The 18,209-nt window shown below is 40.5% G+C and overlaps 1 protein-coding gene, 1 long non-coding RNA gene and 1 other non-coding gene across 5 annotated transcripts in view; 2 read left to right on the plus strand and 1 right to left on the minus strand.

The window, feature by feature from the left end:
* LOC112214051 overlaps positions 1 to 18,209 on the minus strand; it is a 140,738-nt gene that overhangs the window by 27,444 nt on the left and 95,085 nt on the right. The gene's annotated exons all lie outside the window — the stretch shown is intronic.
* LOC100741684 (storkhead-box protein 2) overlaps positions 1 to 18,209 on the plus strand; it is a 115,899-nt gene that overhangs the window by 10,065 nt on the left and 87,625 nt on the right. The gene's annotated exons all lie outside the window — the stretch shown is intronic.
* Positions 380 to 481, plus strand: LOC112214074. Its single transcript, XR_002948002.1, has one exon. It is a non-coding gene; the product is annotated as a U6 spliceosomal RNA (small nuclear RNA).

Raw genomic sequence — 18,209 nt, forward strand, 5'->3', positions numbered from 1 at the left:
GAAAAGCCGACCGACGATCGTTCTCCCATTAGCCTCGTTACGTTCGAGAATGGGTCGAGGAACTCTCTCCCTCTTCTCTCTCGTGTAAGTACGTACGTGGCTTGTCGCGTCTCTTCATCCTGTTCGACCGCCTCGATCGATCGCCACACAACCATGTGATAACGACCGGTGACGAGATGGTTTCTAGGTGACGTCGTAGGTGGACTGGACAACATGAAAGTTGCGTTGCGCCTGATGGAGGATTCGATAGTGGTTTTCGAGACGAGACAATGATTGGAGATGAAACGAAAGGAGACGGAATATTGTTGTTGATAATGGATCAAGATATACCTATAGCGTTCTTACTTAATAGACGCGTTTTCACCTTGGTACTTATTTGCTTCGATAGTGGGAACGTATTAAAATTAGAACGATATAGGCAAGATTGGCGTGGTCCTCGTATAAGGATAACACACAGAATCCTGAAACGTTCCATTTTGTCTTTGTACTTCTGAAGGATTTGTCAGTGGGTAATATTAACGTATAGCTTGTTCAAATAAACCAAGTATCTCGTACTTGATCCTTGGTGATATTGGTATTTTAAAGTAGGTATTTCTTTACTCGTGAAATTTGCAGGTTTTAAAAAACACTTTAGAAGAAGTGAAATATTTCAAAAGGAATTTTATCGAGTAGCTGCCAAGTTTTATTCCAGCAATGCTCTGGTACCGTGAAACTCTTGAGATCTATCACGTTGGCAGATAAAAGTTTGTTTGAACATAACTATGCGTTGGCGTGGAACTTTCGTGGAACGGTTGTACAGAGGTACAGAGCAATCTCGGTATCCCACCGGGACAAGAAACGAATTCTACGAGTTGGCAAACCCGGCTAGTTTTCTACTAGCTTGACTAGTTCATTGAACGTCATGCTTTCAAATCCAATTGTTCCAAAAACGATCCCAAAGTTTCCTCCAACTATAATCAGCATCGGGCCAGACGGAAAATTACTCGCCTTCGGGCGAGCAAAAGTTTTTCAAGCAACTTCTCTCCTCGAGGACAATGACCGATCTTATTCGCAGCAAACACGAGTACTTTGTCGAAAAAAGTTTGCCACAGAAGTTTCCAACTAACGAGTGCACGAGATAGTTAAACGATCTATCAAATTAGTTGCATCTATACAGAATTTTCTAAGAAGATAAAGAATTATTGAATTTTATTGACTTTTATTATCAGATTCGTCTTTGTTGAAACGTTAATTGTGTATATGCCAGGAGCAATTTATCGATAAAAAGGGCGCTGTATTTGTCAGAAACGAAAGATTTTAGTCGAAATCTTAACACGTTTCATTATCTAATCGATTAAATTATATCGTATATGCATGTATATTGTGACTAAAGTTAATAAAATTTGGGGATCGTAATATTTCAACGGTTAAATTAACTTTCATACTATTACGACGTATTTTATCATAGCACTAAACAAAGTTTGATAAAGTATGATTTTGCTAAGAATCTTCAGAAAGTAGGAGAGTCTTTAATCTCATTCCCCAGAAGAAATAGTTAAAAGTTTAACCGAAGTAGTTTGAAACTCATCAGAGCACACGGGATGGCTGTTCAATCTGTAAAGTTAGCTTCGCCAATAGACGATCTTTTCGAAAGAAAAGTAAAGTGAAAGAGCAAAGAATCACACGTTTATCGAGATGCGTATCTATACGAGATTCGTTATTTATCGTTGGTACCGTAAGCACCTTCACCTCGGTGCGGTAACGAATTTGTCCGCTATAGATCGGCAATGTTGCTGATATTTAGTTAGCCTGGTACACGTGGAAATTGGCGGCGAAAAATGATCGACTACGTGATTCGATGGATTTGAAAGTTTCAATTAAAAGCGCCCCGGATATGAGTGGCGGGCACCGTTTCTCAAGTTTCACTGGGATCGATCACGTATTTCATTAGAATTTACGTACTCTAGAACATGCCGGGGCGGCTCGTTACCTTCGAAATCGTTGCCTTGCAGCTTTTCGACTCGCCTATACCCAGCTTACTTCGTACGATTTAATGGCTTAATCGTCCTCCATTTTTCGCTTCGATAAACACTTCAATCTTGCGTAGTAATAGCCGCAACGATTTGCTAAATAAGATATCAAGATATGGAGATTTGAACATTTACAAGATTTGCCACTCAGAGATTAGAAGATTTGAACAATTGATACATTTGAATGTTTAAATATTTGAGAATTGAGATATATTTAAGTATTTAAAGAGTTGAAAATTGAAAGACTTTAAGTTCGGAAATTTGGATAGTGGAAGACTACAAAATTTGAAAATTTGTATACTCGGAGGTAAATATTAAAAAATTTAAGAGATCGAAAGTTTAAATATTCGGAAGTTTGAGCTTTGTAGAATTTTTATATTCGCAAATTTAAGTAAACCAAAAATTAAACAAATTCGGGAATTTGAAAATTTGAAAATATATTCTTCTGCAACTTCGCGCTTCGTCGAAACTTGATTTTCTACGTATGTAAATTTCAACAATCTATCAATGTGTCAACTCCGAATGCAACATGCCAGACCTTGAAAATCACATATCAGGTGGGTAGTAATCAGTTCAAAAGTACAATGCTTAGTTCGTAGGGGGCTCGTAACAAAGTTGTAAATCAGCGGTTCGCTAACTTTCTCGAGACGTCGTTACTATCGATCATGCGTGCAGCTGGATGGAGCTGTTCGCGTGCCATTTCGCAAGGGGCCACGTTCGTTCTATTCTTAATGTCCGCGTGACTCCGTATATGGAAAGTGCGTGAAACGCACAGCAGCATTCCATATAACGAGGCGCACGTCAGAAACGGAGAAATGAATTTTCGCGCGTTTTCGCAATTTGACTGTGTATCGTCTTTAACCCCGAGACGTGCAATTAGCCTTGCTAAATAAAAAGGAAAACGGTCGATCTCGCGACTCGTTTCTCACGCCGTTCGCGAGACCAGACCGCCATCGGTAAATTGTTGGCTCGCGCTGTTCGCGAAACGTCCATTAATCAGAAGCAATAACGCCGCGACGTCGGTGCATCCTGTTTTTACGGTTATTGAAAGTTATTACCTTGTGCAGACTGTTTCGGAATTATAGGCTAACAGAACTGGATGAGAGGAGTCGAAAGCTAGCAAAAAATTCTCGATAAACTTGTGTCCATAAACTAATGTTACATGGAATATTCAAGTTTCCACTTTGCGTGAATGTACATTAGTTCTCTTTTCACATTTTTACCTTATAGAAACGCGACTTTGTTGAAAATAATTCTCCGATGCATTCATAAGCTGTTTCAAAGAAGATTATTTTCTATCTACTTCTTTGGAACATCCTATAAACGAATTAAAAAATTAGCGAGAAACAAGTCATGTTAGTAGTGAAACGTAGAAAGAGAACTCATATACATTCCACGTTCTACTTTACATTCGGTATTTACCTGAACATTAACATACATTCGTGTAAAGTGGAGAATCGAAAAGTGGCAGAATAATTATTCTGTTGTTTCTTTTTTTCTTGACATCGCATAACATTTTTTAAATATCGTATTCTACACTAACTTTTAGTTAAAAATCCGCCTCTTCATTCCGCGTCACAGACTTTCCATCTCGTTCGACCTAACCGACTTAACCTTGGATAAACGAGGACCTCAGAACAACCAAATTTCAAGGCGAATTTTAAAGAGACCGCGAAGCGGACTCGAGTCGACCTCACCAACAAAGCTGACACGTGAAAGGCGATTTTCCTCCTGGAATCGCTCAGTAGCGTTCGAAGAGTCCGTTAAACCCGTTTCCGTGCAAAAGGAAGCCATCGCGTGGCACGCGTTCGCGGGAAGCTTTCAGGACGTCGACACGCAGGCAAATCGACTACCCGCTTCCTTTACTTTCTATGAGAACCGCGCTTAACCGGTAAATTATGCGCCGTTGCGGCAAGAAGTCGCCACGCGAACCGTTTCCGAATGATCACGCCCGATCGAACGCTATCTAGTTCCTAAACTCGTGATTTCCCACCGAACGAGTCGGCAACAAGAAATTTACCCGTTTCATCGGATGTAAAACGCGTTTACTTTCTTCTCTCGGTGGATACTTTTCATCGTGGCCATGGAATAAACGGATGAGAAAGGATGATTTACGTAATTCCACGGGCACATTTCCATCGAACGATCGACCAGTGGGGAAACGACTGTTACAGCCGAGTCGTAAATTTGCCAACTCGATCTCCCGATTGTCGCGTTAGCCTCCTAGCGGTTATTTATACGTAATTCCTGGCGATTTACAGCGACCTCCGTTTGCGTCCATCGCGATCGCGCCGGAAGTCGAGGATACGCGACCCTTGACAGGCCAATGTGAACGTGCACGCGCGCCTTCCTGTCGCGCGTGAAACGCAAACCGCCGCGATCGACGAGGATCAAACGCTACACTCCTAGACGAAAACTCTTGCGAAATAAACGTCCACGTGACTTTTCTATTCCGAGCGGTTACAAATAGTACCGGCGACTTTCTACGCAAATCGCGTCTTAAGAAGCGTCACAAATCATACGCTGCATCCCCGACCGATAGTCTCACAGTTTCACGAGATTTACGTTTGCTATTTTTCTCATTCGACTAGGCGAATCTCCTGTGAGCCATTCGTGTCCTCGATTAATATTAGTTGCCGACCGAAATCTCCAGGTACTTACAAACATACATACGTGCATCGTAGAAATATTTCTGTTTCCATGATGTTTGTCGATTATTTTAATCCTTTGCACTGGCTCGTTTGTTTATTCAAACCTAGTACTTTTTAATATTCTAGGCTTTCAAACTTTCTGAAAAAGTTCTTTGATACTAGAAACTCTCTACTACTGTTACGTCCGGTGACTCTCTACGGTCGAGGCGTCCACCAGCTGTGCACATAGAATTAAGCGGGTCGTAATAATCCTAAGGATCGTACATAAAACGAGGTTTTTTGATTTACCGTTAAGACCGGCAAGTGGCATAAAACATCTTCGATTCAAGAGGTTCCTTATGGTTATTGCTCCATCAGATAAAAATTGGGGAAACGTGGGTGTTTCCCGGGATTCCACCCGCAAGCGACCAGTGGCGGGGCGATTACCAGCGAACAAGAGTTTTCCTTTGCAACAGCATCGTCACCGGGCTTTACTTGGTCTATGACTACAGATCAGTCAACATCTCTGGACTAGATCTACGACTACAGATCTGTCGACATCTCTAGACTGGATCTATGACTACAGATCAGTCAACATTTCTATACCTTCAATCATTCACCTACTTCTCTTATTCCTTACGCAACAGCGTAACTATCTTCTCTACAAAGTTGTTGGAAATATATATTATAAGCTGTTAACCTGAGTGTTATACTAATGCAACCACCCCTATTATCCTAATCGAAATAGGGAATCAATCTGTTCGTGGCGTCGATTATTCTAATCGTAACGGGAATTTATGACTCCCGTTGACGCGCTTCCTCGTAATCGCGTCTCTCCGTGACTGGTCGAATAAACAACTACGTTATCATCAACCATCTGTTAACTCGAATGTTCCGAACATTTTCAAGAGAAATGAATGTTCGGAGGAAAGAAACTCAAGGATAAAATACCACTGAAGTCACCAACGATCCAACTCACCTATAAAGGTGTTATTATCCTCCGAACTTTCTCCAGTTTCGTGCTTTCCGTCAATAACGAATTTCCATTTGCGAAAGAAAAAGAAGAAAATCCAGCCAATATACGGTAATAATAAAAATTGCTTCCCGTAAATCCGAAGAGTGGCTTTCGCTTCGAACGCACAATTTGCTGAAATCAGTCCGTTGAAATTGATCTTGGTCGTGCACACGGAACCATATTCCTTTGCCAGTTCGTCCAACGAAGCTCGCCGTACTTACAAAAATTGACGTCCGCCCCGAAAAGAAAGTTTCGTTCCGTTGGTTTCCGATGCGACTTCCTGCGTAGTCGCGATTTCTAACTTCGCACAGCACTTCCAGCTCGGAAAGCCGGTTTTCCGATGAAAAGTAAGAGCGTTTCACGGTAAGAGGCGTGGATGCGACTCACAGTGTTGGCCCTCGTGATTTGTTTGGACGTGGAACACGTGTGAAACACCCACGTTCGCCAGAGTTTCGTGGGGGTCTCTCGAATTTCATGCTTTCTCCGTGGCAAAACGGAATTCGAGATCTTGTGCCGGTCGAGGCGCGTGAATAGGCCATCCGGAGACCTGCGCCGCTTTTTTTCAACTGTTCGTACCTCGTCACTCTTCGGGTCAGTGGCGAACAATTGGCCTTCGTGAAAGCCAAACAACGTGTCAGTAAGTCACGCCTTTCAGTTGAAAACAAGGGATGAAGGGTAAGGGTTGGCTGACGTACTGACACAAAAGGATTCAAGCTTCGTATGTGTCATAGGAAGCTGAAAGGATGATTAGAGAAAGGAGTGCAGGTCTGATTAGTTGTTTCTGACAGAGCTTTTACTGCCAGAAAGACAGACACGCGTATTGGCGAAGTGCTTTTAGCATTTAGTAAGCTCATTGACGAAAGTGTTGTATACAATCTGGGATAAAAATAGTTGTATAGGTAATGCACTAGTTTTATTTATTATACTGCACTCTTTCAGTAGATAGATCATTTATCGAATAATCGAAATTAACGTTTGCATTTTCGTGTAATAGAAGCGTCGTAATTTGTCGTATCATTTGAATCGATTTGTAACAAGCCATATTTAACAAAATCTTATCGATATTTTCTCTTTTCGACTACCTGTTCATTTATTTTTGTCTTCGATCGTACACAAATACTGTAAATAAAATAATGTTAGCACGACGCTAACGTATAATACTTCTTTTGTCCCTGCGCAGTCCCGTTAATCATCTTTCTAGTTCTGCACGGCACTTATTGTTAGTTAGAAGAGATCAATCATTTAAGGTGTAAGAATCGAACGTTTTGATTGATAGATCAACAGATTGACAGATTACTTTGGAGGATAATGTGAAGCTTTAAGAGTACAAAATGGTTGTTTAATTTTTGTCAGTGTTACAGGACTCATTGTCAGCAAGAGAAAACGATAAAGTCTCGAAAGTGTCATAAATTAGATTCTAAGTACTTTGTACTGTGTCATGGGTCAAGTTTTTGCCACTACGACATAGAGAAATGGTATTCTTTGTAAGAATCGCCGGCTCCGAAGAACATTCAGACAATATACGTGCAACAGATGTACCACGGTGTGTACACTTTTCATAATGTTTAATCTTAAAATTTTCTGGCATTTCTCTTTCAGAAAGATTCAAACGTGAAAGTCGTCGGATTACTCTTTGAAGCTTATAAATGACGAAATAATTCAAAGGTCTAACGTCGTCATCGTCATATTATTATTAAAACGTTACTAACTGATTAAGCAAACATTTCATTTATTTCCGATGAAACTCATGCTAATTTTAATGCATTACATAATAATGTATTTCTATCGTCAATAATCGACAACACAATTTTCCATATATCTGGAGAAATATTCAGTCGTGAAAAGGTTAAAGCGGTACATTTCACATGCCCTATCCGTTGATCCCAAGTATTATTCGCGAAGTATCACATTCAAGCGACTATTCCGCGATAAAATCCTGAAGAAATGGTTAAAGTTCCTTCCTCTGCCATCGGCCGTTTCAGAAAACTCGTGACTAAGGGGCATTACTAGATAAGCATCGCTTAATCAGTTCGTGCCCCGGGGCCACGAATAAAAAGCGAAGCAATAATATCAGGAACGAGAACCATATCCCAGGACGCAGCTCTTTTCAGCAGTGACGTCATGGCGCATTGCGGCTTTTCTGCTTGACATGGTTGCGTATCGGAACTAGTTTTTCTATCGCTGCAGTGCCTAGCGCTAGTTAACTCGGCATAACCGAGAGAAGGTGAAAGAGCAAGCGTGCGTTTGCAAAGGTCAAAAGTATAACTCGTGACACGCGAAACGTTCATATTAACCACTGTAATAAAAATGTTCGTGCCGAATCTGGCAATAATTAGCAATAATAAAGCCCGCAGATCGGCTGCAATGCCTGTTCGTTTTGCGAACCAGAACAAGCGGAAGTTGGCTAACCACAGCGAAATATATCGCCTGATGATAAGTTTCAAATAATTTCGTAATGGTCATTTGCATCGTAAAGAATTTCGAAAAAGAAACATGTCAAATTTGCTTATCCTTTTCATCTTTGTTGAAGCGAACAGTTCTGAGAACGCATATGGATGCACGGTGTCATGTGGAGATTTAACTGCACGTGGTAAGAATATGTGCTGCGTACGTGAAACCTGTAAGAGTGTAATGTGCTTGTGAGCGAGAGAGTTTTTTCACGACACGTCAGAAAGTACAAGTCATTCTAACCTGGTACAGCAGTGTAATTGAAACATATTATCACATATTTAACTCAAGTGTTTCGTTCATTAGCCGAACACGCGATTCTTACACAGAGATCGATTTGAAGCATAATTTAACTACGATTGCCAATTTGGAATATTTGAATAATAATACTGAAAAATAGAAATGATTCTGAATTTTCATATTATTATAGGATCAAGGATGCTTTAAAATTTTCTTATTTAAAAAATATGGGAAAAGAAGAAGAAATTGCTATTCTATGTTTAGTTGTCTAATGGAATAGAAATTATATTATATTTTCATCGTTCACATTAAACGGTAAACCGTGATCATAATGACCGCACCGTAATTAGTGATTCGTCGAAAAATCAACAGTATCTAATCACATGCAAATAGTAGCTGACATTATCATGCATACGATCTAATCTTTGAAATGGACTTCATCAAAACTTCGTTTGAATAAATTTTACACTGCTTCTTATGTAGGTCGAAAAATATCATAACATCTCGCGTACCCTGTTCACCTTCTCGAACTATGCCAAACTATCTGCGATCCGACACACCACGCCCTTCTTAAATAAAGATATCTAAACTTTTTCGAATTCCAACGCGAGATTTACTCACAAACCATTACCCTATCTCGACACTCCATCTCGATGCTAAATAACTCGGCGAAAGATTAAAACATTCTGTCCTTCGTTGTTCGATCACACCGGTATCAATTGTACAATCACTCGTACATTGTACAATCGACCAACCATAAATACGAATAATATGTATGTATCTCGTTAATCGTGTCAAAACCATAGAGTAGAATTTTTCTAAACTTTATTTATTGAAACAATTCGTATCCTGTCCTTGTTGACTAAATCGACTTACCGGAACCTGGACTTCTATTACGATATTTAAATGTAATTTAACGTCTTCTTGAAGTAGTCATCAAGTAGCGTGATATTTGTATCTTATCGATAAAATAATGGTGGCAATTATAGATAATACAAGTATAGATAAATATACAGTGGCTACGAAATAAGGCGTTTCTTCGTTAGGTTTTACATTTCATTTTCAAAAAATCAATTCTTTATAATTATATGCGAGTACAGTTAAACGATACAAAATTTAATATACTTCAATATAATCGATTAGTATGTAAATGTGATAATAAATACAGTGCCAATAGTTTCCGCTAACTGTTCACTTACTTTTGTATATTCGTGTAACGTGAAGTTCTACCGTAATTCTTGATAAGCACTGTAGCCATTCTCAACAAAAAGCATCCATAATTCAATAAATTCACCGTCAGGAATCGGACGATTTTCTCAAACAGCAGCGCACGGAAGGCTTGGAAACCGGTCGACAAAAACAGCGTCGGCCATTGACTACCGGTAATCCTTGACGATCCTTTCTCGTCCTGTGCATCGAATAAGCTCCGTAAGGTAATTCACGCGGCTTGGTTGCACGCGACACAGGATATCCTTGAAGCCTGCTAACGGTGCTGCTGGGATCGGCCCGCGTCTGCTCGCGATGCCACGGGAACCTCGACTGAATTTTCCCATAGACCGCTCATCGCTCGTGTGCACACACGACTAGATAATGCCGAAGCTCGCGAGCTTGTCACTGGCACGCTCGTCGTGCACGTGTACACCTGACCAGGCCGATCATTCGAGGTAACGGAGCCTGGTTTCGATGGCGTTGCGGTTTCACGGAACAAGATTTTTACCGGTCGTGTGTTGCTTCTAACCACGCGATCCTTTCGTTCGAATTTGGCTCTTTACGCTTGCTAAGTCTTTGTACTTGGAATACTAGTACAAGGCTGGTACAATTTTTTTTTTGGTGTCATGAGTCATGAGTCATGAGTCTTATAAGTATATTAAGTTTACAGAATTATTAGGTTGTCCTAAAAGTTTCTTTCGTTTTAGAAGAAAATAATAGATGCACAACATTTTTCGTTTTAATGCAAACGAAACGTGTCCTACGACAGTTAGAAGACAATAGAAGATAAAGTCCACAACATTTGTCAGATTAGGTTTCATGTTTGACCCACTGTAATTCCTTTTTGCAGCTGTGTGTTTAAAGCTACGTACACCTTTTAAGGTTATTAGCGATTACGTTAAGAAATTGTAATCGTTAAGTCTTCGTGCTGTAAGTATTGATTGTTCTGATACGATTACTGTGATATCACGAGTCTTCTGAACTGATTTGATTGGCAGAATGATTTAAGTAGCTGTGTTTTTTAGCTGTTCTAAATTTTAAGAGATATGATAAATCTTCGAATTATTCATAAATTGTCTCGTTCGCGATCATATTCGTGAAACACAGTTCCTTGCAACGTCTACATGCTTTTTGTAGGTTGTGAGAAATAGCACTATTCGCTGATGAGTATGCACTTTCGAATTTCGCTTGAGTCATTAACGATTCGATCAAAGTCTCTGACTCTAGTGAAATATCGTAATCTTTTGTAATCCACTGCAAAATTAATAGCGAGTTGACAAATTATTGTACGAATAGCAATCCCATAGTTCTGTTCTAACGTGCGTGGTAAAGGGACAAAAACCACAACGAATTATCCGTTATTGTATAAGGCAGAAAAAAACACGCAACCTTAGCGGTAAAGTAATTTTCATTAGAGACATCATCGATGTTATCCGTCAAGTTATAAAGGAGCCCGTAACATTTACAAACAATCGCATGCAGGATAATTAATGAGCAAGGTGTACCAAAGGTTTTCATAGCCTCAAGGCCGGCGTTTCTATTTATACCATGGACTTCCGGATGCGAGACGCAACCACGTGGAAAGCAATATAGGTTTAGGTGTACACATTGTATTTATAGAGGAAAGCTTCGAAATGCTTTCTCGACGTATCTTGTCGTTTATTTTCGTACGAGAACGTCCCTGCAACCACGATGGAACGTGGAATACGTAAATGTTTGCATTCCAAAAGCCCAGCAAACTTTGGCTGTGAGATATCTACGACGTACAACGTATTAACATTTTCAACGATCGAATTATAAATTCCGGCTCGAGCTAAAATCTGACGCAAGATGATTTAGAACGTGGACGGCCGTTCTAACCCGGTGCGATAAACGAATCGATTAAAAATGCATCGTAAAGTTTCGCAGCGGGCAATATGCGCTCGCAGAGAGGAAATCCCTGGTGAACGTGTTGCTGAACGCGTGCAGTGTATACACGAGTCCCTTGCAATATGAAAGGGTCCCTTTAAGCCTCGGAGATTCATAGCGGGGAATCAAATGTAGATGCAGACGCGCAGAGCAAAGCGTACGCTCTGGCAGAGCCGCGATCCCATACGATTCGTGCCGTTACTCTCATTTTTCTTCCCACACACGTGCCGTTGTTACCATACTCGCAGTTCATTTGGCTGTCCTGCTCGTGGGGGAGCGTTGTATACTTCTATAGAGAAACGAAAGGGTTAGCGGAACTGCGCGTTTCTGCAGCGTTTGCACGTTTGCCTATAGGCGAATAATATTCCCAATTGCAAGGAAAATTTATTATTGGTATTATTTATCTTATTGCAATGGTCTAGAATAGTTTTTGGCTTTTAACATTGCATACGTATTCCATTTGTTTTATAATTTGTATTATTATATAAGTTATTAAGTAAATTTAATTTGATCATATTTGCGACGTTCGGATACTGTTTTATTAACCTTTATGTTGTGTAATTAATTTCTTTAACTCTTTAAGACAGAATTTATCGTGTCGTGTACCGTACGATTACATAATATCGAAAAGTATCGCAAGAGATTCGTTTCCGACATTTTCAACCGATACTCAGTGCGAATGAATAAACAGCGAATAAATAAGCGGCATTCTTCGACAGCAGTCGAACGTTGCAGCGTAAATGTTAAAGAAACGCGTTTAATAGCGTTTGGTTGAAAAGAGAAATCGCGGATTATTCTTTTAATATCGTATTTAAAGTCATCGTTTTTAATGATACTAGCAGTCTTAGTACGATATAAGGAAATAGGCTATTCAAACAAGACCAAGAAACGAGATAGCGAAATAACGAACCATAAAGGAGCCGCTATATCCGCGAGAAAAAAGAACGGCTAATAAAATTGACACACGTCAAGCGAGGATCATCGCACGAGATTGAAATCGTTGTTCTCGTCTTCTTTCGATTCTGGCTCTCGTCTCCGGTATCGTGCAATTAAGTAATTATATCGCGTATTCCTTATCGTGGGAACGCAACCACACACTTGTATCAAAAAGTCATTACGATTTTCGCTTTAGATAGACGGCACAAAGTAGCTTCCACACGTGGATGCTCTATTATTTTCTGCTCGGTCATCGATTTCACGAAACATCGTGTTTGCAATTTACAACGCAACCTATCCATTACGAACTCTCGAAACGCGAATTTCCAATGATTCATTGCCTCTCCCTGAATATATCCGGAGACTCGGATCGCGAGGCGATGTTTATTCGAGCTATCCGTTTTCGCGTATGAAAACCGGCTCGTCGTAAGAGTCACGCTCGAACCGATCACAATGAGAGAATTCTCGGACGATCGAGTCACAGAGAGGCGACGTGTCGCTTTTTTCTGGTTAAGACGGGATTTCCTATAAACGTCAGATACATCTACAATACAGATACAATGGAGAAGCATATCTCCGTTTTCCTATAAGCGAGTTTTATACGTTACGTACGCGTCGGACGATCGACCGCCTGCTGCAATAGCAATCTACACGCGAACGATCGATTTCTGTCGTGTTTGAAAAGTTTCAACAAGATCTCCTTTTTCTTGCGAAGAGAATGAAAGCTTGGAATACGTTGCAAATTAACTTATTCTACAAAAGTACTTTCAGATATCTATATCTGCCAATGAATAGAATTTTTAGTCAGATCCTACATTTCATTTGCATAGCGTCAAATTCTTATAGTCGTATAAGAATGCTACTAAATAATACGAGATTTAATGTACTTGGACCTAATCAACTGGTATGTAAATGCTATAATAAATACAATGGCATGCAAATACTTTTCGTAGCCACTGTATATGATAGTAGCGAGAAAGATTAGAATTTCAGTTCACTTTAAACACATATTTCACTTTCTCTGTACGTAACTCTCTCTTTTGGTAGACAACAATATACTAAATAATGAATACATAAAGAAACGAACGCGTTATGCTCGTACAAACTGTTCAGAAGTCACATAGATCAACTGTGTACATTAAAAAGCAGAAAAAAGTCATGTTGCAGATATTACTTTTTAATCTTATCTGTGAATTTGCTATTATTTATCATCGACTCGTGACAAATGAACTCGTGGAAATAATTTGGTTTTTACGAATTGAACGTTACTCGTGTACTTACGTAATAAAATTGAGAAATTGCTTAAAAGTGAAGTTGACCGAAGAAATTGAGTAAAAGTAACTCAGTCGAACCATTTTACGTTTATGAGAAATCTCATCCGCGCATGGGTGCTGCGTTCAGCTGACAGCAGAGAACGTATACGTTTAAATGTTCGTGTCTGACGCTTACAGGAAATCCTGTCTTTGCTCAAGGAATATTTCCTACTGTTTCATCGCCAGTTTCCTTTTCTCCACGCAACGACAGCCTCCCATATAAACTTAATCGCGAGAACTGTTTGTTACGGGCGGCCATTACAGACTCTCAATGGCGAGAGACAAACGCCACTTTGTTTCCCTCATGTCGTTCCTCTCGTGCGCGTACGTATACGCATACCTCGTTGCCATTGTGTCCATTAAAGGATCCAGTTCGTGATTTCATCTGGATCTCCGAAAGCCAACCGGCTTTCCAACTATTGCTTAATCAATTTCCAACTAGTAGCTTCTGGATTGTAATCGGTGGTGGAGAAGAGAGTTGATAGTAGTGGGGTATGAATACTCCATTACCAAGTACATTGCTCCGATTGAAACTAGTCGGCGAGCTAACGAGGACCAGGTACTAAGAAGCTCGTCCGGTTCAAGATAAGTCGTCGATTAAAACTTTGGTGTAGTGACTTCACGTCACTTGGAAACGCTTTAACTCTCGGACAACGAAGAATGGACCAATTCTGATTATCCAGACATTTCACGTTTATTACATTTTAAGTTACGTTCACGTGTTACTGCTTGATATTTTTATTATTTATGGACAGACGGAACCTAGAAAGTGATTTTTACCATCAAATAAATATCATAATAAGTGGCTTGTCTGGGATATTTCATATATTTTGTATACCATACATAATTTATATTATGATAAATATACGTTAGACTAGTTATCATTGTATCGAACTATATAAAATATTGCATTTCCTATGTAAATTTAGTTATCATATAGGGGCAAAACACCTTGTCTTCGCTTTGTTACTCTAAAGTAAAATATTCGACGTTGATGACAACAACGAACGAATTAGGTCTCCCTGTATCGTAGGATTAACTTCAGGAATATAGCGAAGACAGGACAAGAAGAAACAAGCATAAAGAAACCGTCCACTATCTAACTTCCGGGGAAATTCCTAACAACGTCACTCTTGGTTGTGGTTTCGCGTCCAATCTCGTCTACCGTGAAATTAATCGAATAAACCTCGTGCCCCTAAACGAAGCGGCATTCTGAATAGAGAATTTAATTCCCTCCTCTGCAATGCGTCTTTCATAACCTTTCCCTGCCTGGTCCAACACGATGCGGGTGCATTATTCGTTCAAATACTGGCATAGATCCAACTGGAAAACGCGCAACATTTATACTCTAAATAGTTGCTTTCCGTGTTCATCGATGAAACGTTTGGATAGGGACGCGGAACGTCGACAGGCAAGGCGTTTTTTCTCCGTGATCGTTTCAACGAGCTGACGTACCAATTTCGATGATCGAGGATGATCGAAAGCGGATCTGTTTCAGAGGCCGAACCGTGGCCCCGAATTCGATGGAATCCAGTTCAGGTCTGGTTTCAGACCAAGTGCCGTGGTATCCGCGCGTTGCACCGTGCCATCGGTTTACCACGCGAATCTCGGTCGCATGCAAATTGCATTTCATAACTTGTTACCCGTGCCGTGTTCACTAAGAGTTTATCGGCCTGATCTTCGCCTCGAAAACCGTGCTCTTCCTCCTGCATTTTCCGTCAAGATCGATGTGTCCGCTGTATACACCTTGCGACACCGATCAATTGTCTCTTCACATTGAAATACTTGTTCTTTAACGTTCCTCTTTTCTTCCTTTCTTTTTTCTTTTGTTCTTCTTCAAAGATTTGTTAAAGACTATATAAAAGTGAAATAATAAACTTGAAATTATCGAAGATTCTTTGAAGAAAAAGTATGGGGTAGTTCAAAATGCTTTTGTAGAATTAGAACGACATTAGTTTGTATGTGCATCGTTTCGTTACGTGGATGTTTACCAGTCACTGAGTAGCTTCCACGGATACATCTTTCTGATGTAGTTTGCGCAAATCACTTTTCTTGAGGTAAAAACAACTTTCTAAATTGTAGAATAATTGATAGGTGGACGATGTTTGTTGGTGAATGAAATATATGGAGTCGAATATCTCAAATAAAATCTATATTTCTTGCTCTTGTTCTTCGATGTACGATTTGATCGTTGCAGCCAATCATGTAACACTAGTTTCGCAAATAGTTCTTTTCTAATGTCTTCTAATCTTTCTAATCTAATGTACAGGAACTTAACATCGATTATGAAAAATATAGTATTATTCGTTGCTTTCAAGAAGAATCTTCAATCTTGAAAGAAAATTTGATTAACCGTAAAACAAAGGAAGAATTAAGTGGCTGATCCCTTCGACGATAATTCGCTGTTTGTTTTAGCACAACCATTAAATTACTATTCACCTGCACATCTCGTAATTAGAATCTAACTTCTGCATCGTCACACTCGGAGGGCCGAGTGAACTTACAACCAGCGAAAGATATTTGAATGATAATACGCCGCGGAGACGTTCAGTTGCATCCGGTTCCCTCAATTATTGCCGCAGCTGACCCGCATACCATTAATTAGGTCGGTGGATCGTGCAAGATCAAAGATCTGGCTGGAGGAGTTTCATCGTGAATCTATAGGCCGTGTACTGCTTGTGTTCCCTTCTCGCTTCTTATCTCTCGCGAAACTCTGTACTCTCACGATTGTCCTAAGCTTCACCTTTGCCCTCCCGTCTCGCCGCGAACGAGACCGTTGAAAATCGATTAATCGGCGAATCGATTTTTCACGCAACGCCACCACGACCGATCGACTACAGCAAGAAACAATAAACAACAGAATCTGATGCTTCGGAACCATTGAAAAAGAAACCGCGTTGGCAATTAGTTGCGCCTAGCAAGGTGACGGAACGTTCATAAAACTGTACAATATCCAGCGTCCCACTGAGAATTGTTCGTTCTTCGAAGATCTTTGTTCCAAGAAAACGCCTTAAATCTCGGTTCGCCAAGTAGCAAACAACTGTCCCAACCATAATTCAGCTCCGACTGAATAAAACGCGGCTCGTATTGATGCGCTTCGGAGGACCACGAGAATCCAAGGTCACCGGAAAACGAAACTCCTTCGGAAAGAACGAGAATCGCACGCAACAAATCTTGACCCAAAGGAACCGACTATTAGCTAAAAATAGACGCATCTGAAAACCTTCTACGGTTCTTTCCGACAAATCGCTGTTACCAGGAAACCTAGCCGAACTGAACCTATCCTAACTTCCGTAGATTAAAGCAGATACATGTAGAAGAAGGCCGACGAAGCTCGTGAGAATCGAGGTTAGGCCGGTAAGTAGCCACGGGTGTACGTGAGTTGGCTCGATCCAACTCCTCTATGTATGTGCCACGATCTTATGGAAACAAGTCCAACCGATGTGGTTTCGAGCGGTGAGAATCTAGCCAAGAAAGATCTTGGGCTATGTTAGGTTGGGTTAGCATAGGGCGCGACCACCGCACTCTCATGCCACCCAAGACTCTCCGTGCTCTGTCGGGTCGCACCAGGTAGAACCTGAATCTCGAAGGTTCTCAACCGGCTCTCTCCTGCGTCTCGTCTCTCGTCAAACAACCTGATCTCTCTCGCGAGAGGTTCGCCAAGAGATGTTCTTTCTTTCGTTCTGTTAACCGACAAGGGAGCCGCGGAACGATCCAGGTGAATGGAAAGCAAGTTTCGGCTACCATTTTCGAAGGAGCCGAGTTGCTCCGGAAAGAGCATGACCGATGAAAAGAGCACGGTTCTTTCTGTCAATGGAAATGAATGATAGTTTTCTACCTGCGTGACGTTATTTCTGTACTGTTGTTCGTGTCGTGTTATGGAAATATTCCCTATTTCGTAGTTATTTACGAGTTAAAAATTCTATAGAATTCGAAATTAGAATATTATATGGTAGAGCTCGTTCGAATTCTAATAAATCGGAGTTCCGTATTGTAATTCTCGCGGAGCAGTAATGATTTTATTCCGGGACTATTCTCCAGCTCTTTAACAAGGGAAAAGAATAGATCTGGCAAGAACAAGGGAGAGAACCATGATACTTCTCACCTGATCTCGTTATTTCTATTCATTGCGTTTAAAAATAGGTTTAGATTTTGCTAACAATGAGCTCGAATCAGCCACGGTCAATAACGAGAAATAATGGATCGCTTGAATTTGGGAGAAACAACTCCGTAGAAATTAAAGTTTACTACTAATTTTAATACGCAGATTACGTACAATTGGCTAATAAGACAATGACACGATCGCAATTCGCGTAAATTCTCTGGACGCATCGATGATCGTTACGCGGCATTACGTGTCCGTGAGCAGGCAGCAAAAAATGTATATAGAAAAGGCCATTCTATCTTATCGTTCGTGGGTTGGTGAGCAAGGAAATTTGTCGAGCGGCGGTGCCGAATTTTTATGGGGCGGTAAGTTTTCGTTAAGTGGAACGCCGTCCGA

Source organism: Bombus impatiens, unplaced genomic scaffold (assembly GCF_000188095.3).
Source record: "Bombus impatiens unplaced genomic scaffold, BIMP_2.2 scf_0011, whole genome shotgun sequence".
In the NCBI taxonomy this organism is placed as follows: domain Eukaryota; kingdom Metazoa; phylum Arthropoda; class Insecta; order Hymenoptera; family Apidae; genus Bombus; species Bombus impatiens.